Source organism: Bufo gargarizans, chromosome 6 (genome assembly GCF_014858855.1).
Source record: "Bufo gargarizans isolate SCDJY-AF-19 chromosome 6, ASM1485885v1, whole genome shotgun sequence".
Lineage (NCBI taxonomy): Eukaryota > Metazoa > Chordata > Amphibia > Anura > Bufonidae > Bufo > Bufo gargarizans.
The window spans coordinates 221,474,091-221,499,705 of NC_058085.1; the positions used below are offsets into that span (position 1 = coordinate 221,474,091).

A 25,615-nucleotide genomic window follows, 5' to 3' on the forward strand; every position below is an offset into this window, starting at 1 on the left:
ATATATATAAATCTCTTGATAAAGTTTATCTATAGGTTCTATCTTTTTTTAAACATAAATGTTTCTTTTTATTGACAAAAATAATCATGTGGAGCAAGGAAACAGCAGGTATTATAATATATCAGAGAGTGTTAGCTCTACGAATATCATACATTTGAGTATAAATGAGTATTAATTATAAAACAATGCACCATATCGAACAGTAAAAGAAACATTCACAAAAGGTCTCCAACAAAAACATCTTGTTTCTTTAGTACTCATCAAGTGAACCGATGTTGTTTGACCCAAGAGTTCCACTGGTTATGCAAAAAGGGATTTTTTACGGATAGCTATCAGTTGTTCATATCAGAGATGAGCGAATTTCTCAAATTGAATTCGGTCGGTTTGCCGAATTTTCCCCCCAAAATTTGTTTTGATCCGAATTTTTTCGTAATGAATCGCGTAAAAAAATAAATCTATTTCCTGGCTGCAGAGAGTCTGTATAGTGGTGTAGAACACTGCGCCTTGCACAAAACATGCATAGGGAGTCTGCTGTGGTAGTGACACAATACTGTAAGTCAGTATGACACGCAGAAGGCAGGCGTCGCTCTTAGAATTACATCACACTTCACTTATTTAGGCAGTTATGGGGCCAAAACTGACCAAATAACTCAAGTGTGAACTCAGCCTTACAGGTTAATGTCAGCACCAGGTGCAAAGCACCGTGCAGAGGCCCAAGATCCTACTATACTGTGAAAGAGTGCACTCCTTTTACACCGTCAGCTGATTCTACATAGATTTCTACAGAACCTGTACTATTAAACGCTGATACAGGTAGTGCCCCCCCCTGACAGAGAGAAGAGGGTGTCAGCAGTAAGTTTGTGTTGACATCACTGATTATTTTGCCCTTCCTCTGATCTTTCAGAACAACAACACCCAAAAAACAGATCCTGTCTTTTGAGCATCCACCTTCACTCGGTCAGCATTTGGTCAGTAATCCATCAGTATTGCTAAGGCCAAAAAAAAAAAAACAGGAGTGTATCCAAAACAGAGATGACATGTGAATGGAATATCTTCTGTGTTTTGTACCCACTCCTGCTTTTGGCTACCAAATCATAAGCCAATTCTGATGCAAAATAGGGACCATGTCATACAGGCCTTACAGCTGCTACATAGACAGGATCAGTTGTGTCTCTCATTTTTCCTTCCTTCTGACAGATCAGAAGAAGGGTCAAATAAATGGTGATGTCAACCAGGCCAAAAAGGCAAAATAGTGCCCCTGTCATGGAGTGGGGAGGCTGGGAAGAAAGTGTGACAGTGTGTTCAGTTAGCAGCAGCATGAGGAGACCACAGAGTGGCCAAGTGACAGAGTGGTGAATTGGTAGCAGCATGAGGAGACCACAGAGTGGTGAGGGGGCAGCAGCATGAGAAGACCACAGAGTGGTGAGGTGGCAGCAGCATGAGAAGACAACAGAGTGTCCAAGTGACAGAGTGGTGAGTTGGCAGCAGCATGAGGAGACCACAGAGTGGTGAGGTGGCATCAGCATAAGGAGACCACAGGATGGCCCAGTGACAGAGTGGTGAGTTGGCAGCAGCATGAGGAGACCACAGTGGTGAGGTGGAAGCCGTATGAGACAACAGAGTGGCCAAGTGACAGAGTGGTGAATTGTCAGCAGCATGAGGAGACCACAGAGTGTTGAGGCAGCAGCAGCATGAGGAGACCACAGACTTGCCCAGTGGCAGTGTTGAGGTGGCAGCAGCATAAGGAGACAACAGAGTGGCCCAGTGACAGAGTGGTGAATTGTCAGCAGCATGAGGAGACCACAGAGTGTTGAGGCGGCAGCAGCATGAGGAGACCACAGAGTGTTGGGGCGGCAGCAGCATGAGGAGACCTCAGAGTTGCCCAGTGACAGTGTTGAGGTGGCAGCAGCATGAGGCGACCACAGAGTGGTGAGTTGGCAGCAGCATGAGGAGACCACAGAGTGGTGAGTTGGCAGCAGCATGAGGCGACCACAGAGTGTTCAGGTGGCAGCAGCATGAGGAGACCACAGAGTGATGAGTTGGCAGCAGCATGATGAGACCACAGACTGTTAAGGTGGCAGCAGCATGAGGAGACCACAGAGTGGCCCAGTGAATGAGTGGGGAGGTAGAAATCCTGGCTGATCCACGCCTGATTTATCTTGACAAAGGTCAGTCTCTCCACATTTTGGGTGGACAGGCAAGTTCTTCTTGGGGTAACTATGGCCCCCACCACAATAAACACCGGCTTTGATGCCACACTACTGGCTGGGCAAGAAAGCTTGTCAAGGGCAAACTCGGCCAGTTGCAGCCACAAATTAAGTTTGGCTGTCCAGTAGTCCAGGGGATCTTTGACGTGGGGTGGCAGGGTGGAGTCCAAGTATGCCACAACTTTCTGGTTTAGGTTCTGCTCCATGTCTAGCTGCTCGTGAGTAGTTTTTTCACTAGGAAGGTCAAGAAAACTGCTCATCAGCGACTCTAGACATAAGTTGCTGCTTATGGAGCTGGTACTGCCCCCCCAGCAGCCATGGCAGTGGAACGTGAGTGCAGAAGGCCAGTCAGACCTGTGTGAGGATGGTCAATGGTGCACATAGGCAGCGGCCAACTGACTGCTTAGGATGTCTCGATAGTAGTTCAGTCTGTCCTCCCTCTCAGTGGGTGGAAAAAAAGCCCCCATTTTGGACCGGTAGCGAGGGTCTAACACGGTGGAGAGCCAGTTGTCACCCCTCTGCCGAATGACAATACGGCTGTTACTACACAAGCAACTGAGCATGTATTGGGCCATTTTTTTTTATTGAGCCAAGTGACTCAGAGGGACTCCCAGCCTCCATCTCCACTGCATATTGCCACTGTGCGTCTGGGTCATTTGCCTGGTCTTCCTCATTGCCCTGTAGCTCTTCCTTCTCCTCTCCTGTTACCTATGTAGAAAAACCACCCATTTCTCTACTCATTGCTTGTGCTCACATGTCCTCCTCCTCCTCGAGTTCAACCACCATAGGGCTCATGTGACCGTGAGATGTAGGCGCCGCGTCTCCTGGCCAGCCAGATTTAGCATCATCTGTTCCTGGACATTCAGCAGTGGAATAACGCTGTTCATCCCCTAGTCCTGGCAACTAACAAATAAAGTGGCCTCCTCAAAGAGCCTGAGCAAACGGCAGGTGTCATTTCACGCATGACCTGCCACTGGCTGACATCAAAGTTACACACAGGAGTATTGCTGTCTGCCTGTATTATCAAAAAATCTTTTTTCTGGCCTCTCTCTTTTCATATAGTCGATGGAATTCCAACGGGTGGAAACGTCACATATCAGCCTATGTTGGGGAACGCCTTTGCAGCTCAAAGATGGTGTGCTTTGCAGTGTAAGAATGGCTGAAGTGCATGCCCAGTTTTCTGGCCATTTTCAGGATGTCTTGCAGATGGGTGGAAGACTTCAAGAACCGTTTTACAACCAGATTGAACACGTGTGCCATGCAGGGCGCATGGCTTAGCCATCCTGGATGCAGCGCTGACACCATGTTTTCCCATTGTCTGTGACCATGGTTCTGATTTTGGGTTGTAGAAAAGAAAGACCGGATTTGATTTTTTGATGGACGCGGAACAGTTCCTCCCCTGTGTGACTCCGTTCGTCCAGGCAAATTAGGTGCAGAACAGCGTGACACCACGTTGCCCTGCACATGTGGTATGCCGGAGGAGGACTGTGAATTGTCCTTGCAGTGGGGGCTGAGGACATGGTGTAGGATAAGGAGGCAGGGAGAACATTGTCCCAGGACCAATGGCGTAAGAACGTGGAGGCGACAGCGGCGTCACCTGGCCAAGTTGCTGGTGTGGCTGGGCAGGAACCACATTTAGCCAATGGGCCGTAAAGGACATATATTGTGACGTCGGACGCCCGGTTACGGGAGTGAATGAATCAGCACCAATCAGCAGCTTAGTTCCAGTTCCACGCATCGGTGCTGAAGTGCACTTTGCCAGACACGACCGCCTCAAGGACTGGCCCACTTTCTGTTCAACATACGTGTGCAAAAGAAATGATGGATTGGGACTCTCCACCTCAACTCAGCACAAACCATCAGTTCTCTGAAAGGTGCACTTGGAAATGGAGGGACTGCAGCACCAGCTACTTGACAATGAGCACATTCAGCTTCTGCACCGTTGGCGTGTACTGTTGTCTAGTGTTGAGCACGAAGATTCGAATTGCGAATTTTTTTCTCGAATATCGCAACTTCGAGATTTCGCGAATATTTAGAATATTGTTCTATATATTCGCGAAATCGAATATTCTTTTTTTTTTGCATTTTTTTGTTATATTTTTTATCTTTCCCACTTCCCTAAAGTTGTTCTTACCTGTCCTTTGGATTCCTGGCTTCCTGGCTGCTCCAGTCAGTGCCCGTTGCCGCTTCTGCCGACTTCCGTGCTCATAGAGCGTCCCTATCACCATGGGAACGTCTCCATATACTAGAATTTACTGTCGGATTTGAGAATTATGTTGAAATCGCAATCCGATTAATTCAAGTTATAATAATCGAATTGCGATTTCAACTTAACACTACTATATTCCATATTCGGTAATTCTATCCTAATATGGAATATAGCAGTGCTAAGTTGAAATTGCAATCCGATTAATTCAAGTTATAATAACCGAATTGCGATTTCAACTTACGGTAACACTGCTATATTCGATATTAGGCTAGAATTAACGAATATGGAATATAGCAGTGTTAAATTGAAATCGCAATTCAATTATTATAACTTGAATTAATCAGATTGCGATTTCAACTTAGCACTGCTATATTCCATATTAGGCCTCATGCACACGACCGTTGTGTGCATCCGTGGCCGTTGTGCCGTTTTCCGTTTTTTTCGTGGACCCATTGACTTTCAATGGGTCCGTGGAAAAATCGTAACAAAATGCACCGTTTTGCAGCCGAGACCGTGATCCGTGTATCCTGTCCATCCAAAAAATATGACCTGTCCTATTTTTTTGACGGACAACAGTTCACCGACCCATTCAAGTCAATGGGTCCGTGAAAAAACACGGATGCACACAAGATTGGCATCCGTGTCCGTGATCCGTGGCCGTAGGTTACTTTCATACAGACGGATCCGAAGATCCGTCTGCATAAAAGCTTTTTCAGAGCTGAGTTTTCACTTCGTGAAAACTCAGATCCAACAGTATATTCTAACACAGAGGCATTCTAGTTAGAATATACAACGAACTGTGTACATGACTGCCCCCTGCTGCCTGGCAGCACCCGATCTCTTACAGGGGGCCGTGATCCGTACAATTAACCCCTCAGGTGCTGCACCTGAAGGGGTTAATTGTGCGTATCATAGCCCCCTGTAAGAGATCCGGGGCTGCCAGGCAGCAGGGGGCAGACCCCCCTCCCTCCCCAGTTTAAATTTCATTGGTGGCCCAGTGCGGCCCTCCCCGCCCCCCCTCCCTCTATTGTAATAATAGCATTGGTGGCAGTGTGCGCCCCCCCCCTTCCTCCCTCTATTCTTTTAATACATTGGTGGCAGTGTGCACCCCCCCTTCCTCCCTCTATTCTTTTAATACATTGGTGGCAGTGTGCGGCCTCCCCTCTCCCCTCCCCCCCGATCATTAGTGGCAGCTACTGGTAAGTGACAGGTCTGTGCGGCACATTGCTGTCACTTACCAGTAGGAGGAGCTCCCGGCCGGACACAGACATCACAGCAGCCAGCAGGTAAGTATGATGCTTCTACTCCGCTGCCACCAATGATCGGGGGGGGGGGGAGAGGGGAGGCCGCACACTGCCACCAATGTATTAAAACAATAGAGGGGGGGCACACTGCCACCTATGTATTAAAACAATAGAGGGAGGAAGGGGGGGCGGGGGGCCGCACACTGTGCCACCAATGCTATTATTACAATAGAGGGAGGGGGCGGGGGGGCCGCACTGGCCACCAATGATATTCAAACTGGGGAGGGGGGTCTGCCCCCTGCTGCCTGGCAGCCCTAATCTCTTACAGGGGGCTATGATACGCACAATTAACCCCTTCAGGAGCGGCACCTGAGGGGTTAATTGTGCTGATCCTGGCCCCCTGTAAGAGATCGGGTGCTGCCAGGCAGCAGGGGGCAGTCATGTAAAGTAATAAATGGAATGGGGCAACTACAGTACCCTGAAAGATTATCAAAATTAGGGTTATTCACTTTAGAAAAAAGACGACTGAGAGGAGATCTAAATAATATGTATAAATATATCAGGGGTCAGTACAGAAATCTATCCCATCAGCTATTTATCCCCAGGACTGTGACTGTGACGAGGGGACATCCTCTGCGTCTGGAGGAAAGAAGGTTTGAACACAAACATAGAAAAGGATTCTTTATGGTAAGAGCAGTTAGACTCTGGAACGCTCTTCCTGAGGAGGTGGTGATGGTGAGTACAATAAAGGAATTCAAGAGGGGCCTGGACGTATTTCTGGAGCTTAATAATATTACAGGCTATAGCTACTAGAGAGGGGTTGTTGATCCAGGGAGTTATTCTGATTGCCTGATTGGAGTCGGGAAGGAATTTTTTATTCCCCTAAGTGGAGAAAATTGGCATCTGCCTCACAGAGTTTTTTTTGGGGCTTCCTCTGGATCTTGCAGGATAACAGGCCGAACTGGATGGACAAATGTCTTTTTTCGGCCTTATGTACTATGTTACTATGTACACAGTTTGTAGTATATTCTAACTAGAAGCGTCCCCATCACCATTTTCACGATGTAACTCATATCCGACAGTATATTCTAACATAGAGGCGTTCCCATGGTGATGGGGACGCTTCAAGTTAAAATATACCCTCGGATTGGAGAAAACTCTGATCAGATGGTATAAATGGACTCCAGACTTTACATTGAAAGTCAATGGGGGACGGATCCGTTTGCAATTGCACCATATTGTGTCAACGTCAAACAGATCCGTCCCCATTGACTTGCATTGTAATTCAGGACGGATCCGTTTGGCTCCGCACGGCCAGGCGGACACCAAAACGACTTTTTCATGTCCGTGGATCCTCCAAAAATCAAGGAAGATCCACGGACGAAAAAACGGTCACGGATCACGGACCAACGGAACCCCGTTTTGCGGACAGTGAAAAAATACTTTCGTGTGCATGAGGCCTTAGGCTAGAATTAACGAATATGGAATATAGCAGTGTTAAGTTGAAATCGCAATCTAATTAATTCAAGTTGTAATAATCGAATTGCGATTTCAACTTTTTACGTATATTCTTAATATTGCTCTAACTTCATCTTTTAGAATATTTGTAATATTCTAAAAGACGAAGTTAGAGCAATATTACGAATATTCTAAAAGACGAACTTAGAGCAATATTAAGAATATTCGTAAAATACACATATAGATTGTAATTTAGCTAATATACTGCTACGGTAATTTTTTAATAGTGTACATATTATACAAAACTTAAGTTCAGAAGAGGCAAAAAAATTAGAGAAAAAAAAGGATTATAGCACTATATTAGCTAAATTGCAATCTATATGTGTATTTTACGAAATTTCGCAATATTGCTCTAACTTCGGCTTTTAGAATATTACGAATATTCTAAAAGACGAAGTTAGAGCAATATTACGAAATTTCGTAAAATACACATAGATTGTAATTTAGCTAATATACTGCTATAGTAATTTTTTTTTAATAGTGTACATATTATACAAAACTTAAGTTCAGAAGAGGCAAAAAAAATTTTAGAAAAAAAAAGGATTATATAGCACTATATTAGCTAAATTACAATCTATATGTGTATTTTACAAAATTTTGTAATATTGCTCTAACTTCATCTTTTAAAATATTCGTAATATTCTGAAAGACGAAGTTAGAGCAATATTACGAAATTTCATAAAATGCACATATTAGCCTAACCATAGTCAATTAGTCATAGGAACGTTGCCTTATACTATCAAAAGAAAAAATCACAATACGCAATTAATTAAATCGCATATTATTCACGATAATTGGAATAATTATGAATATTGGATTTCGACGAATATAACACGAATATTTAATCAAATATTCGCAAAATATTGCGAAATTGAATATGGCACCTCCTGCTCATCACTACTGTTGTCTCTTGGGATGTAGCTGGCCAGCTAAGATGTCCTAGGTTGCTAATATAGCTTATATGTTTATACAGCTAAGGCCTCATGCACACGACCGTTGTGTGCATCCGTGGCCGTTGTGCCGTTTTCCGTTTTTTTTCGCGGATCCATTGACTTTCAATGGGTCCATGGAAAAATCGGAAAATGCACCGTTTTGCAGCCGAGGCCGTGATCCGTGTATCCTGTCCGTCAAAAAAATATGATCTGTCCTATTTTTTTGACGGACAACGGTTCACGGACCCATTCAAGTCAATGGGTCCGTGAAAGAACACGGATGCACACAAGATTGGCATCCGTGTCCTGTGATCCGTGGCCGTAGGTTGCTTTCATACAGACGGATCCGAAGATCCGTCTGCATAAAAGCTTTTTCTGATCTAAGTTTTCACTTCGTGAACCTCAGATCTGACAGTATATTCTAACACAGAGGCGTTCCCATGGTGATGGGGACGCTTCTAGTTAGAATACACTGCAAACTTTGTACAAGACTGCCCCCTCCCCAGTTTGAATATCGTTGGTGGCACAGTGTGCGCCCCCCATCGGGCCCCCCCTTCCTCCCTCTAATGTTAGAAATCGTTGGTGGCACAGTGTGCGCCCACCATTGCCCCCCCTCCCTCTATTGTAATAAATCGTTGGTGGCACAGTGTGCCCACACCATCGCCCCCCCTCCCTCCCTCTAGTGTAATAAATCGTTGGTGGCACAGTGTGCCAACCACCATCGGCCCCCCCTCCCTCTATAGCAGTAACAACATTGGTGGCAGTGTGCGGCCTCCCATCCCCCCCCATCATTGGTGGCAGCGGAGTTCCGATCGGAGTCCCAGTTTAATCGCTGGGGCTCCGATCGGTAACCATGGCAACTAGGAAGCTACTGCAGCCCTGGTTGCCATGGTTACTTAGCAATAGTACAACAGTATAAGATTCATACTTACCTGCTTGCTGCTGCGATGTCTGTGAACGGCCGGGAGCTCCTCCTACTGGTAAGTGACAGTTCTTTAGCAATGCTCCGCACAGACCTTTCACTTACCAGTAGGAGGAGCTCCCGGCCGGTCACAGACATTGCAGCAGCAAGCAGGTAAGTATGAATCTTCTACTGTTGTACTATTGCTAAGTAACCATGGCAACCAGGACTGCAGTAGCGTCCTGGTTGCCATGGTTACCGATCGGAGCCCCAGCGATTAAACTGGGACTCCGATCGGAACTCCGCTGCCACCAATGATGGGGGGGGGGGAATGGGAGGCCGCACACTGCCACCAATGTTGTTACTGCTATAGAGGGAGGGGGGGCCGATGGTGGTTGGCACACTGTGCCACCAACGATTTAATACAATAGAGGGAGGGAGGGGGGGCGATGGTGGGCGCAACGATTTATTACAATAGAGGGGGGGGCGATGGTGGGCGCACACTGTGCCACCAACGATTTCTAACATTAGAGGGAGGAAGGGGGGGCCCATGGGGGGCGCACACTGTGCCACCAACGATATTCAAACTGGGGAGGGGGGGGGTCTGCCCCCTGCTGCCTGGCAGCCCTGATCTCTTACAGGGGAATATGATAGTACAATTAACCCCTTTAGGTGCCGCACCTGAAGGGGTTAATTGTGCTATCATATCTCCCTGTAAGAGATCGGGTGCTGCCAGGCAGCACGGGGCAGTCTTGTACAAAGTTTGTAGTGTATTCTAACCTGAAGCGTCCCCATCACCATGGGAACGCCTCTGTGTTAGAATATACTGTCGGATCTGAGGTTCACGAAGTAGCTCATATCCGACAGTATATTCTAACATAGAGGCGTTCCCATGGTGATGGGGACGCTTCAAGTTAAAATATACCATCGGATTGGAGAAAACTCCAATCCGATGGTATAAAAGAACTCCAGACTTTACATTGAAAGTCAATCCGTCCCCATTGAACGGATCCGTCCCCATTGACTTGCATTGTAATTCAGGACGGATCCGTTTGGCTCCGCGCGGCCAGGCGGACACCAAAACGACTTTTCTTTCATGTCCGTGGATCCTCCAAAAATCAAGGAAGACCCACGGACGAAAAAACGGTCACGAATCACGGACCCACGGACCCCGTTTTTGCGGACCGTGAAAAAAAACTGTTGTGTGCATGAGGCTTAAACCTGACAATAACCTTAATACAGTTCCTATGTTTATGTGTTAAAGACAAAAGCAGTTACAGTGACTTCATGTTTGGATGTCATGTAATAGTTATATTTTGTGTCCATAGAAGCAGGAAAAGATAATGTGCCTTTAAGATTCATTATATAATGTAAGGTAAGCTCAATGACACAGCAGACACAACAGAAAGCATACTGACAAGCCTAATGCAATTATCTGTTGCTTTCAATAGTGCCACTTTTAAGTAGTCTCATTTCTCCTAGACTCCATTGAAACTGTTCGAAACTGTTAGGGACCCGTATACCACTAATCTAATTTTAGAAAAGTCAGTTTTTCTAAAATCTAAAACTTTTGTTTTTGTGTGGTATGACTAAGTCACTGTACTTATACAGTAGTAAACCACACTGATTGGTGATCACTAGATCCCAAGCTTTCCCCTACACTAATATCAGATACCAAATTACCATTTGTGAATACTAAATCTAAAATAGTCTCCTTCCGGGTTGGCTCCTCAACTACTTGCTGTAGAGATAATCCCAGTAGGGAATTTAGAATATCTGTACTCCTGGCAGAACTAGCTATTTTGGTTTTCCAAATTTACATCAGGAAGATTAAAGTGTCCCATAATGATAACTTCCCCTTTCAATGTCATTTTAGCTATTTCTTCAACTAGTAGATCATCTAATTCTTTGACTTGGCTAGGTGGTCCTATATATCACACCTACACAAGTTACCTTATAATTATCAAGCTGCACGGAAACCCAAACTGACTCTAAATTGTTCTCGATAACTTGTATTAAATTAGATTTTATGCTATCTTTCACATACAGGGCTACCCCTCCCCTTTCTTGCCTTCTCTGTCTTTCCTATATAGAGATAACCCTGGTATTGTTATAGCCCAGTCATTGCTCCCATTGGAACATGTCTTAGTAAGAGCCACTAAATCTATATTCTCAGATGCCATTATAGACTCAAGTTCATTGATCTTATTCCCTAAACTGCGAGCATTTGTAGACAAGACTCTGAGCTTGTAATTTCTTAATGTGCTACTGTCATCTTCTGGCATTGGTCAGGGGGGCAGTCGGACTGCTGGATTATCACTCTTTTGCCCCCCCCCCCTTTCCTAGTTTAAATGCTCCTTAGAAAATACTTTGAACTGTTCATTGAGGACATTTGTTCCCTTGAGAGAAAGATGCAAACCATCTTTCTTGTACAGTTCTTTTCCATTCTAACGAGCGCTAACATGAGACACAAAGCCAAACCCTTTGTTCAGACACCATTCACCAAGCCATACATTGAATTCCTTAATGCACTGTCATGCTGAAGGTTATGCACAGGCAAAACGGCAGAGAATGAAACAGTCAATGTAACCTCCTGTATATAATTACCAAGTGTTTGAAAAGCTTCCTTCACCTTTGAAACATCATTGGAAGCCAGATAATTTGTCCCAAGATGGACAATAACATCCACCTCCCTTTCCTGCTTTGCTTGCCTAACAATATTAAGGATATGTCGTCTATCCCTGCTAGCGGTAGCACCAGGCAGACATCTCATAAACCATTTTCCTCAAACTTCACACCTCTTATGATAGAATCGCCCACCAACAGCTGCCTATTATCAGTCCTCACCTTATCCTTTTTGTCTTTGGCTGCAGTCTTGCATACTTTAGGCATGGGAGATGATTGTTCCTCACCCACTGTATCTGAGCCATCCTCAATGTTGCTTTTGCGCTCTGAAAGTGCTGCAAATGAATTATGGAGAGCCACAGACTGTGGGACATGTCTTCTATCAACAACTCTTGGTCTACCAGAACCTGCAGTAACCTATCTTCCATTTCTAGGGGGCCTCTGTGACAGTGGCATTGCAACATTCCTAGCCTGCGTTTGTTTAACAGTTAATTCACAATTCTCAGATTTCAAAAATGCAATTTTCTGCTGCATTATGGAGAGCTGTCTACAGATCAGACAGCATCCAAACCTCCAAAGAATTGAACCTGTAATAAAAGCACAACAATTCCTGTACTGAACCAGATCTGTCATTTTAAAGAGGGGAAAGATTTTAAACAAACAAATCTTACTTTTGGATAGCTGCCTTACATCTGGTGGTATTAGAGGCAGAGCTTGGTAAGAGCTCATTTGCATCCCTTTCCTCCCAGTTATTACTTTAGTTACCCTTCTCTGAACCCTCTCCAGCTCTGCTATGTCTGCCTTGTTCCCAGGAGCCAAGAACTGTACACAGTACTCCATGTGTGGTCTGACTAGTGAATTGTAAAGTGTCAGGACTATGTTTTTATCACGTGCATCTATGCCCCTTTAGATGCAACCCATTATCTTACTGGCCTTGGCAGCAGTTGCTGGACACTGGTTTCTACAGCCTAATTTGCTGTTCACTAAAATTCCTAGGTCCTTTTCCATGTCAGTGTTTTACAATTTACTATGTACTTGCAACTTGCATTAATCCTTCCCATGTGCATAACCTTACATTTGTCAGTGTTAAACCTCTTCTGCCACTTCTCTGCCCAAGCCTCCAATCTATCCAGATTGATCTGTAGCAGTATACTGTCCTCTTCCATGTTAATTACTTTACACAGTTTAGTGTCATCTGCAAACATTTATATTTTACTGTGCAAACCTTGTACGATATCATTAACAAATATATTGAAGAGAATAGGGCCCCTGAGGTACCCCACTAGTGACAGTGACCCAATCTGAGTGTGTACCATTAATAACCACCCTCTGTTTTCTATCACGGAGCCAGTTACTTACCTAGGTGGAGGATGAGAAGGCAGCAAAGGACATTAACGAGGGACCCACAGTTTGAGAACATGGAGGCGGCAGTGCCATCACCTGGCCAAGTTGCTGGTGTGGCTGGGAAGGAACCACATTTATCTAGTGGGCTGTAAAGGACATAGTACCCCCCCTAACCCTGACAGGCCTCTCACCCAGTCAAGCCAGTACTCTCTGCTCTGCAGTGATGAGGAGCAATCACCCCGAAACAGCTGTCTGCAGAAGAGGTGCTGGATTATTTAATATCCAAGTAATGTCTCAAGGCTTAACTAAAGAACTGAACATTGACTTATAGGATAGCTGCCTTATATCTGGTGGCATTAGAGTCAGAGCTTGTTAAGAACTCATTTGCATCCCTTTTCTCCCAGAATTTCAGAGGAGCATGTATGGCCTATAAGTCTCCTCACGCTGATTAAGGTGCTCTCTCCCTAAGGAGAGATAATAGTACCCCCCCCCCCCCCCCAACCATGACAGGCCTCTCACCTAGTCAAGCCAGTGCTCGCTGCTCTGCACTTATGAGGGGCAATCACCCTAAAACGGCTGTCTGCAGATGAGGTGCTGAAGGAAGGAAGGAAAACTGCTGAAAACACAGCCACTTAACCCCTGGGTTGCCATGTATCAAATCCAACACCTTTAAACATGACAAAACATATACTGCAAAAACCATAAAAAGACAGACCACCGCTGTCTAGTGTGGCATTGAGAATGCCACGTGATACATGGGACATAAAAAGTGGATACATAAAACCATGTCAGAGCACAACTCCTAACAAAATCCTGCAACATTGGTACTGGCTGAAAAACTGCTGGGTGTGAACAGTCACCAATTCCAAAATTGAATGTCTGTATTACGAGTGTGAAATAGGTGTGGATGTTAAAACTGCTCCTGACTCTGAATGATGCTACTATCATAAATATTAAATCTAAGGGAGAAATTGGCTATTAGTGATATAACAGCATTAATTATTTTTTAAGATTGAGATCTGCAGGGTACCTTGTACCTAACCTGAAGATCCAACAAGCCTCCCTCAGGAGGATTTTTTTCTTCAGATTACCACCTCTAAGGGAAGCGTTACTTTCTCAATAGCAAATATCCGTAAGTAGCTGACACTTCTATTATGCATATTGATAAAATGTTTCGCTGCGCTAGAAATCCCCAAAGCTTTGGGATTGGCCACATAATTGAGATGTTCTCGTATTTGTGTATTTAGTTGTCTAGTAGTACAGCCTACATAAAGATCACAACATATGCATTTGATGATATAAATTACACCAGTTGAATTGCAATTAATCTAACTTTTGATGTTAAAATTTTCCGTATGTGTTGCATTTTCAAGACAGCAGACAGCATGTTAGAGACATGCATGTCAGACAGCATGTTAGCCAATGTGCAGGACCGTTGGTGGACAATTCTGCACCCATCCTTGAGTGTATCATACAAGATACTATCCTCATATAGGATAGGGAGGCATTTGTAAACCGCTTTTTTGATGGAGCTAAATTGTCAACTGTATGTAAGTACCATGGTGGGTTTGGAACGTCTGGTTGGAGCTTTATGTGCATATTTACCTGGTTTAGAAAGTAATTCATCTCTATTTTTATTGACAGCTATATTTTTGGCTCTTTTTAGCATCCAACTAGGGTAACCTCTTTTTTTTTTTTAAACCTGTTCCAAATATAATCTGCTTCTTATCAAAACCCACTTGGGTACTACAATTTCTTTTAGCTCTGATGAATTCACCTACCGGGATGGCTTTAATGGTATGGTTGGGTGACTGCTTGCTTTGTGATACGTCTCTGTATATAGAAATTTATCAGAAATGCCTATGAGAGTCAAATCTAGGAAGGAAATACTATGAGAATCTATGGAGTGGGTGAAACGTCAGTTGTATGAATTGGTATTGAAATACTCAACAAAGTCTGGTATGGCAGACACATCGCTGCTCCATATCATCGATGTATCTGCCATACCAGACGATGTCAGAGCAAAAAACATTCGTATTGGAAAACAAATAACGTTCCTCCCAGTAACCCATCGTCAGGTTACAAATTGGAAAATTTGGCCCCCATAGAAACTCCACGGATTTGCAAAAAGAACACTTGGTCAAAACTGAAATAGTTATGTGTTAGGAGAAATTGAGTGATGTCTAATATGTAGTCTATTGAATCTGGCGATTGACTACTATATCTGTGTAGATGGTACTCAAGGGATTGCAACGCTATGTCATGAGGTATGGAGGGATATAAAGCGATAACATCCATAGTAAGCCACATGTATTGTTTGTCCCATCTCCTATGTGACATTTCTTTAAGGACATCAGTGGTATCTTTTAGCTACCCAGGCAGCCTTTTCACAAGAGGTTGTAATATGCCATCCAACCATGCACCTATCTTCTCAAGAAGTGACCCTATACCGGATACTATGGGTCTAAGTGGTGGGGGAATGATTTTCTTGTGCATTTTAGGAAGAGCGTGGATAATAGGGGTAACAGAGGCGTCTGCACTTAAAAAGGTAAATGTTTTATAATCAAGTATACCCATATTTTTTCCTTTAATCAAAAGTGCATTGTATTCTGTGCGATACCCGGTTAATGGATTCCCCTTTAATTTTTGGGTGTGAAGTACCACTGCTATACCTAGTAGACAGGTTAAACAATAAAAAAAATTGTCTGCTACATTTTCTGGTGAAATTCACCAATTTTTGTCCGTACCTTGTGCAAAATAGACATGTACAGTCGGGGCCAAAAGTTTTGAGAATTACACAAATATTAGTTTTCACAAAGTTTGTTGCTAAACTGCTTTTAGATCTTTGTTTCAGTTGTTTCTGTGATGTTGTGAAATATAATTACACGCATTTCATGCGTTTCAAAGTCTTTTATCGACAATTACATGACATTTATGAAAAGTTAGTATTTGCAGTGTTGGCTCTTCTTTTTCTGGATTCCTGACTGATAGCAAACCATTCTTTCATAATCACTTCTTGGAGTTTGTCAGAATTAGTGAGTTTTTGTTTGTCCACCTGCCTCTTGAGGATTGACCACAAGTTCTCAATGGGATTGAGATCTGGGGAGTTTCCAGGCCATGGACCCAAAATGTCAAGGTTTTGGTCCCCGAGCCACTTAGTTATCACTTTTGCCTTATGGCACGGTGCTCCATCATGCTGGAAAATGCATTGTTCTTCACCAAACGGTTGTTGGATTGTTGGAAGAAGTTGCTGTTGGAGGGTGTTTTGGTACCATTCTTTATTCATGGCTTTGTTTTTGGGCAAAATTGTGAGTGAGCCCACTCCCTTGGATGAGAAGCAACCCCACACATGAATGGTGTCAGGATGTTTTACTGTTGGCATGACACAGGACTGATGGTAGCGCTCACCTTTTCTTCTCCGGATAAGCCTTTTTCCTGATGTCCCAAACAATTGGAAAGATGCTTCATCTGAGAATATGACTTTGCCCCAGTCCTCAGCAGTCCATTCACCATATTTTCTGCAGAAAATCAATCTGTCCCTGATGTTTTTTTTTGGCGAGAAGTGGCTTCTTTGCTGCCCTTCTTGACACCAGGCCATCTTCCAAAAGTCTTCGCCTCACTGAGTGTGCAGATGCGCTCACACCTGCCTGCTGCCGTTCCTGAGCAAGCTCTGCACTGGTGGCACACCGATCCCGCAGCTGAATCCTCTTTAGGAGACGATTCTGGCGCTTGCTGGACTTTCTTGGACGCCCTGAAGCCTTCTTAATAAGAATTGAACTTCTTTCCTTGAGGCTCTTGATGATCCTATAAATTGTTGATTGATGTGCAATCTTAGTAGCCACAATAGCCTTGCATGTGAAGCCATTTTTATGCAATGCAATGATGACTACACGCGTTTCTTTGCAGGTCACCATGGTTAACAATGGAAGAACAATGATTTCAAGCATCACCCTCCTTTTAGCGGGTCAAGTCTGCCATTTTAACCCAATCAGCCTGACATAATGATCTACAGCCTTGTGCTCGTCAACATTCTCACCTGAGTTAACAAGACGATTACTGAAATGATCTCAGCAGGTCCTTTAATGACAGCAATGAAATGCAGTGCAAAGGTTTTTTGGGATTAAGTTAATTTTCATGGCAAAGAAGGACTATGCAATTCATCTGATCACTCTTCATAACATTCTGGAGTATATGCAAATTGCTATTAAAAAAACCTTAAGCAGCAACTTTTCCAATTTCTAATATTTATGTCATTCTCAAAACTTTTGGCCACGACTGTATACCGGCACTAACCAGCCATTGTTATTCTGCAGCGCAATTACTCATTCTTGTATTTAGGATATTTAACACTCTTTTAGAGTGTACCCTAATTTTAAAAATTTAATTAAAACGAAACACCTGTGTTGGCTACCTCGTCCTCCTCCACCGCCGTTTCCACCTACACCGCTACGTACACTGCCTCCTCAAACTCCTAATCCTCCATATGGAACTCCACCTCATAAATCAAATTTTATTATTATTTTTTGTACATATTTTATATCATTTCACTACGTAAAATTTTCGGGTGAAATTCACCAATTTTTTGGTGTATAGTACCACTGCTATACCTACTAGACAGGTTAAAAAAAATTGTCATTTACATTTTCAGGAGAAATTCACCAATTTTTGGGTGTAATGTACCACTGCTATACCTAGTAGGCCGGTTAAAAAATTTAAAAAAATTGTCAGTTACATTCTTAGTTGAAATTCAACAATTTTTGGGTGTGAAGTATTACTGCTATACCTAGTAGTAGACCATTAAAAAAAAAAAAAAATAAGTCAGTTACATTTTCTAGTGAAATTCAACAATTTTTGGGTGTGAAGTACCACTGCTATACCTAGTAGATCGGTTAAAAAAATAAAATAAAATTTTAAGTTACATTATCTGGTGAAATTCAACCATTTTTTGGTGTATACTACCACTGCTATACCTAGTAGACAGTTTAAAAAAAAACTAAATTGTCATTTACATTTTCGGGTGAAATTCATAATTTTTGTGTGTATAGTACTACTGCTATACTTAGTAGACCATTAAAAAAAAATTGTCAGTTACATTTTCAGTTGAAATTCAACCATTTTTGGTTGTGGAGTACCACTGCTATACCTAGTAGACCTGTTAAAAAAGAAATAAAAAAATTGTCAGTTACATTTTCTTTAAAAATTCAACCATTTTTGGGTGTGAAGTACCACTGCTATACTTAGTAGACCGGTAAAAAAAATAAAAATAAAAAAATAAAAAAAATACCTATACCTATTGGACTGGTAAAAAAAAAAAACATTTGCCAGTTACATATTAGGGTCGAATTCACCAATTTTTGAGTGTAATATACCCCTCCTCTACCTAGTTGACAGCTAAATAAATTTTAATAATTTTTATTTTACATTTTCGGTTGACAATATACAATTGTTTTCTGTCATAGACCCCTGCTCTACCAAGTAGACAGGTTAATACATTTCTGTAATTTTTCTGTTACATTCTTGGGTTGACATTATAAAATTTTAGACGTGAATAAACCCCCTGCTCTGCATAGGTGACAGGGAATAACATTTCTGAAATACTTCTTTAATTGATGCACGCCACCTCCTTTGATTCAATGCTTAAACTTAAACAAGTTGTACCACATTTGCACTGCAATGATTTGTCCCACATTTCCGCTATACTCTTTTGGCCAACATTTGCGCCTCAATAGCTTTTCCCACATTTCCGCTTGACTCTTTTGGCCCACATTTGGGCCTCTGTGATTTGTACAACATTTATGCCTTAATAGCTTTTCCCACATTTCTGCTTGATTCCAATTTTTTAAAATAAATTTATCTCCCTTAAATGTGGTCTCTTTTTCTAATGCTCCCTCTCCGGCCTGGAACCCTGATTCCCCACCACCCGTGATCACCATGGTAGGCGCATAAAAGAACATCGAAAGTTGATAGAGCAGATATCAAATTGGATTGTGAACATCACGGGGACGTGCGACATGGTGGGGCAGTAAGTATGCACACGCCTACACGAACTAACTGACGGGGTCAGCCCCTGCAACTACTGGGTCTCCAAATTTGGCACATGGCCTGAGCTTGCCCTTTACGCCTTGGAGGGGCTGGCCTGCCCTGCAGCCAGTGTATTGTCTTTACATGTGTTTTAGCACGACTGGAGGGTTATATTTCCCAATGTTTTGGGGTGTACCCTAATTTAAAAAAATACAAATACATTTTAAACCAATAAGCAGTGTAGGCTACCTCCTCCTCCTCCACCGCCACTTCCACCTACACCGCCACATCCACTGCCTTCCTCAACCTCCTACTCCATATGGACCTGGTCCTCTTAGATCAAGATTTTTTTTATTTTTTTCGTATTTTATGTTATTTAAAGTCATTTCCACATTTTGATGCCATTTGCAGCCCCCTAGCCCTTTCCATTACATTTTTACAGCCATTTTAGTGCTCAAAAGTTCAGGTCCCCATTGACTTTAATAGGGATCGGAGTCAAGTTCGGCCGAACTCAAACTTTTTTGTGAAGTTCGGCCGAACCCGTGGAACCCGAACATTCAGGTGTCCGCTCAACTCTACTCAAATGTAAATAAAAGATGAGAAATGTTTTTTTTTTCCACAATAATGCCTCTTGTACATCGTCTTATTAACTTTTGGGAGACACCTATGTCCTTTACCGTAAAAAAATTACTTGCTGGTTAAATAAAAGTAACTTTAAGTCAAAATTTGCCAGGGGTATGAATAATTATGGCAGCACTGTATATGTTCTAAAGCCTTTTGTGGTGTGTATAAGTGGTAAAAGAAAAATATATTTGTCATTCAGCGGTGCAGTTATATGTTCTTAACCCCTTCACGTCTGCAATCTGTATATATACGTGATAGCTGCACATACCCCGTGCAGCTACCACGTATATAAACGTTCTGGCAGCTCTTTAATCCAAGCGCTGCAAAGCGCTTGGATTAAAGCTTCTGCTACTGCCCTGCTGCCGTCACGGACAGCATACAGTGCAGAAATGCCGGCAAGGGACCAATCAGAGTGGTCCCTTGCCGGCAATCAATCCGATTGGTTAGTCTGTGCAGACTAACCAATCGGATCGCGGCAGTGTTAAAATGCCGGTTTCAGGCTCTGATCTGCGCTCTGCAGATCAGAGCCTGAAATCGGTAATGTGACCTGAAGCCCCCGATCTGTGCCCCCTTGAAGCCCCCGATCTGTGCTCCTTGTTCTTGATCTGCCCCCCCTTATGCGGTCCGCCCCTTCTGCCCCGATCTGTGCCCCCTTCTTGTAAATATTCTTATGCTGCCCCCCCCGATGCGGTCCGCCCCCTCCTGCCCCCATCTGTAAGTAAAATGCTGTCCCCCTATCCCCGTTTCCAGCGCTCTCCGCTGTCTGTCCCCTGCCCCCGATGCGGTCCCCCTTGTGTGTGTGATGGCGGCGGCTCCATTCCTGAGCCGCCGCCATCAGCAGCATGTGTCAGCTCTATGCTGACACTGCTGTAACCCCATAGATGCCGCAGTAGCGGCATCCATGAGGTTAATGGAGGGAGGGGGCTCCCTCTCTCTCAACCATCAGGGCTGCTGCGATCGCAGCGCCCGATGGTTGCCATGGCAACCGGACGCTTTGCAAAGGCGTCCGGTTGCCATGGTATAGGTGTCCAGTGCTGCCACCTACAGGCATCTGATTGTATTATACTTTGCAATGCAAGAGCATTGCAAAGTATAGTACAACCATCAGCCTCAATGGATCTTCAACATCCAAGAGGGAACTGATAAAAAAAAATGTGAAAATAATAAAAGTAAAAAATAAATAAAAAAAATGTAAAAAATAAATTTACTTTTCCTATAAAAAAAAACAAAAACAAAAAAAAACACACATATTAGGTGTCACCGCGTCCGTAACGACCATCTCTATAAATATATCACATCATCAACCCCGTCCAATAAACACCATAAAAAATAAAAAATTAAAACGGTGTAAAAAATAAGCCATTTTTGTCACCTTACATCACAAAAAGTGCAACACCAAGCGATCAAAAAAGACGACTATACCCCAAAATAGTACCAATCAAACCGTTACCTCATCCCGCAAAAAATTAGCCCATATTTAAGACAATCACCCAAAAAATAAAAAAGCTATGGCTCTCAGACTATGGAGACACTAAAACATAATTTTTTTGGTTTCAGAAATGCTATTATTGTGTAAAACTTAAATAAATAAGAAAAAGTATACATATTGGGTATTGCCACGTCCGTAACGGTCTGCTCTATAAAACTGTCACATGACCTAACCCCTCAGATGAACGCTGTAAAAAAAAAAAAAAAAAAAACCTGTTCCAAAACAGCCAATTTTTTGGCCACCTTGTCCCATAAAGTGTAATAATGAATGATCAAAAAATCCTATGTACCCAAAAATGGTACCAATAAAAACTTCAACTCTTTCTGCAAAAAATGAGCCACTGCACAAGACGATCGGTATAAAAATAAAAAACATATGGCGTTCAGAAAACCAATCCAGCAAAATCTGCCTTCCAAAAACCATACAGTGTTCCTTTCCTTCTGCGCCCTGCCGTGTGCCCTTACATCAGTTTACGACCACATGTGGGGTGTGTCTGTAAACCGCAGAATCAGAGTAATAAATATTGAGTTTTGTTTGGCTGTTAACCCTTAATGTGTTAAAGAAAAAAATGTAATAAAATAGAAAATCTGCTAAAAAAGTGAGATTTAGAAATTTCATCTCCATTTTCCTTTAATTCTTGTGGAACACCTAAAGGGTTAATAACGTTTGTAAAATTGGTTTTAAGTAACTTGAGGGGTGTAGTTTCTACAATGGGGTCATTTATGGGGGGTTTCCACTATGTAAGCCCCACAAAGTGACTTCAGACCTACACTGGTCCTTAAAAAGTGGGTTTTGGAAATTTTCTTAAAAATGTTAAGAATTGCTTCTAAACTTCTAAACCTTGTAATGTCCTAAAAAATTTAAATAACGTTTCCAAAATGATGCCAACATAAAGTAGACATGTGGGGAATGTTATGTAATAAATTTTTTATGAGGTAACACTTTCTGTTTTAGAAGCAGAAAAATTGAAATTTAGAAAATTGCTAATTTTTACAATTTTTTGGTAAATTTGGGATTTTTTCCAAAAAAAGGAGATATATATTGACTCAAATTTATGACTGTCATGAAGTACAATGTGTCACGAGAAAACAATCTCAGAATGGCGTGGATAAGTAAAAGTGTTCCAAAGCTATTACCACTTAAAGTGACGCATGTCAGATTTGTAAATTTTGACCTGGACACTGGGGCATCAATGACCTTTGGTCATGAAAGGGTTAAAGCCCTTTTTGTTCTGTAATAGTGGCAAAATAAAAATATATTTGCTATTCAGCAGTGCAGTTATATGTTCTAAACCCTTTTGTGGTGTATATTAGTGGCAAAAGAAAAATATATTTGCCGTTCAGCGGTGCATTTATATGTTCTAAAGCCCTTTTTTGTGTGTATAAGTATGAAAAAAGGGCTTTTTAGCCGTTGTGTGGTGAAGTGAGAAAATTACAGACTTTTTTGGGTTGTTTTAATTTCCCTTTTCATTTATTTATTTGATCTAACAGTATGTCAGACAGAGATGTGCCAGGCCATGCACTGGGGAGTGGCAGAGGCCTAAATGTTTCTGGTGCAGGCAGAGGTCACAGCAGAGTAAGGCTGAGTTCACACGAGCGTGTCTGGATGAGGTCCAGATGCGTCCCGGTGTATTGTGGTAAACCCATGCGAGTAGGTACACAATTGCACCAGCGTGATAAAAAAAACGACTGTGGTACCCAGACCCGAACTTCTTCACAGAAGTTCAGGTTTGGGTTCGGTGTTGTATAGATGTTATTAATTTCCCTTATAACATGGTTATAAGGGAAAATAATAGCATTCTGAATACAGAATGCTTAGTAGGTGGTCAATTGAGGGTTAAAAAAATAAAATAAAAATTAACTCACCTTCTCCTCTTGATCGCGTAGCTGCCGATCTCTTCTTACTTCTTTAATGATGAGCTGCCGGCTAAATCACCTGTGGTAATGTCAGATCACATGCTCCAATCACATGGTCCATCACCACAGTGAGTTAATTATTATTTTTTTAACCCTCAATTGACCACCTACTAAGCATTCTGTATTCAGAATGCTATTATTTTCCCTTATAACCATGTTATAAGGGAAAATAATACAGTGAATAGACTGTCACCTAGCAACCATGCGTGAAAATTGCACCACATCCGAACTTGCTTGCGGATGCTTACGATTTTCACTCAGCCCCATTCACTTCTATGGGGCCTGCGTTGTGTGATAAACGCACAATATAGAACATCCTGAGATTTTCACGCAACGCATAAGTGATGCGTGAAAATCACAGCTCATGTGCACAGCCCCATAGAAATGAATGGGTCCAGATTCAGTGCGGGTGCAATGCATTTACCTCCCGAATTGCACCCACGTGGAAATCTCGCCCGAGTGAACTCAGCCTAAGGGGCCGTCGCAGCAGGGGTCACTTCGAGATGCCTTAGCTCCCAGTGTCAGCTAGCGGTCGTGTCTTGACCAGCAATCCAGCGGTTCTTGAATGAGTCGACATCAGACACCCCCATCCAAGAGTCAGTGGGTTCGTCAGACACAACCCTTAGTTGGCATGGCCCGGGAGCAGTCCCCGTGCCCTCACCTGTCCTCAACCCGTCTCTGTCCTTTTCTGTTCCCTCAGCCAGAGAAGTATTCTATGCTGTGGGCTCAGCTCCACTATACAGTGAGGACGAGCTACTAAAAGACAGTCAGCAGCTACTTGCAAGCCAAGATGTGGAGGAGACATCCTCCGCTTCCTCCACTAGGTGGGCAAGTAGTGATGAGGAGAGTGGCGTGGGAGCTGGTGTTGCGAGCAGTCAGGCTCCTGACCCAGAGACAGTTGAGGGGGACATCAGTGACATGCAGACAGTACTCGATGATGATGATGTAGCTGATCGCACTTGGGAGCCGGGTGACGAAGGGGCTTCATAATCATCAGGAAAATAGTGTGTCAGCTTGCCCGTGAGGCAGCAGCGGAGCCAGCAAGTTGCTAGCGTGGCCAGGAGTCAGCAGGGTGGCAGCAGTGGGAGGTCGGGAGCCAAGCGCACCCAGGGTAGGTCATCCGCTTCGCAGGAGCCTACATGCCCGGGAAGTAGCAGTACACAGGTGGTGGTAGCAGTCAGTCAGTGTTCGGCGTAAAATCACCTACTCGGCGGTGTGGCAGTTTTTTGTTAAGCCACCAGAGGAGGTTAACATGGCCATATGTAGAATCTTTTGGCAGAAGGTGAAGCGTGGCCAGGGTGTCAATGTTGGCACCAAGGCCCCGCATCAACATATGTAGCATCACCATAAAGTGGCTTGGGAGAACCGTGGCTCCACAGCTGATTTCAGGCAGTCGAGGCTCCACCTCAGCCGAAGAGAGCTGTTTCTCCTTCCCATCATGTGCTGGTCCTGATACTCCTGCTCCTCGTCCCCCTACTTCTTATCAGTCATTCCATCAGCAATCGATCACCGAAGCGATTGCCAAGAGACAACAGTATGCGTGGACTTATCCAACGGCGCATAAGCTGAATATTCTCTTGGCCAAGTTGCTGGTGCTGCAGTCCCTCACTTTCCAAGTGGTGGACTCTGCACCTTTCAGAGAACTGATGGCTTGTGTCAAGCCGAGGTGGGGAGTCCAAAGCTGTCATTTCTTTGCCAAAAAGACAGTACCAGCCTGTACACATACCGTATGTAGAACAGAAGGTGGGCCAGTCCTTGAGTCTGTCGGTGTCTGCCAATGTGCACGGCAGTGCCGACGTGTGGAGCTGTAACTATGGTCAGGGACAATACATCTCCTTTACAGCCCACTGGGTGAATGTGGTTCCTGCACAGCTACACCAGTAACTTTGCCAGGTGATGCCGCTTTTGCCTCCACATTCTCACGCCATTGGTCCTGCGACAATGTCCGCCTCTGCCTCCTCATCCTCCACCATGTTCTCAGCCTCCACTGCAGGGACAACTCATAGTGCCCCTCCAGCATACCACATGTGCAGGGCATGGCGGTGTCACGCTGTTCTGCACCTAGTTTGCCTGGGCAAACTGAGTCACACAGGGGAAGAACTGCTCCACTTCCTTAATTAAGAAATCGAATCCTGGCTTTCTATTCGAAAACTCAAAATCGGAACCATGGTGACAGACAACAGGAAGAACATTGTGTCTGCGCTGCATCAAGGAGGGCTGAGCCCTGCACCGTGCGTGGCACATGTGTTCAATCTGGTTATACAGCGGTTCCTAAAGTCTTCTGCCCATCTGCAAAACATCCTGTAAATGGCCAGGAAACTTTGCAGAACAGCATCCCCCAACATAGGCTGATATATGTTATTTCCACCCGTTGGAATTCCACCCTCCATATGTTGGACCGACTATATGAACAGAGAATGGCCATAAACGATTTCTTGATGATACAGGTGGACAGAGGTACTCTGTTAGCCAGTGGCAGCTCATGTGTGACACCTGCCGTTTGCTCGGGCCCTTTGAGACCACTTTATTTGTCAGTCGCCAGGACTACGGTATGAACAACATCATTCCACTGATTCATGTACTGG

General features: G+C 43.6%; 1 protein-coding gene across 1 annotated transcript in view; it reads left to right on the top strand.

The window, feature by feature from the left end:
- Positions 1 to 25,615, top strand: part of LOC122942090 (transmembrane protein 132A-like) — a 1,044,148-nt gene that overhangs the window by 511,472 nt on the left and 507,061 nt on the right. The gene's annotated exons all lie outside the window — the stretch shown is intronic.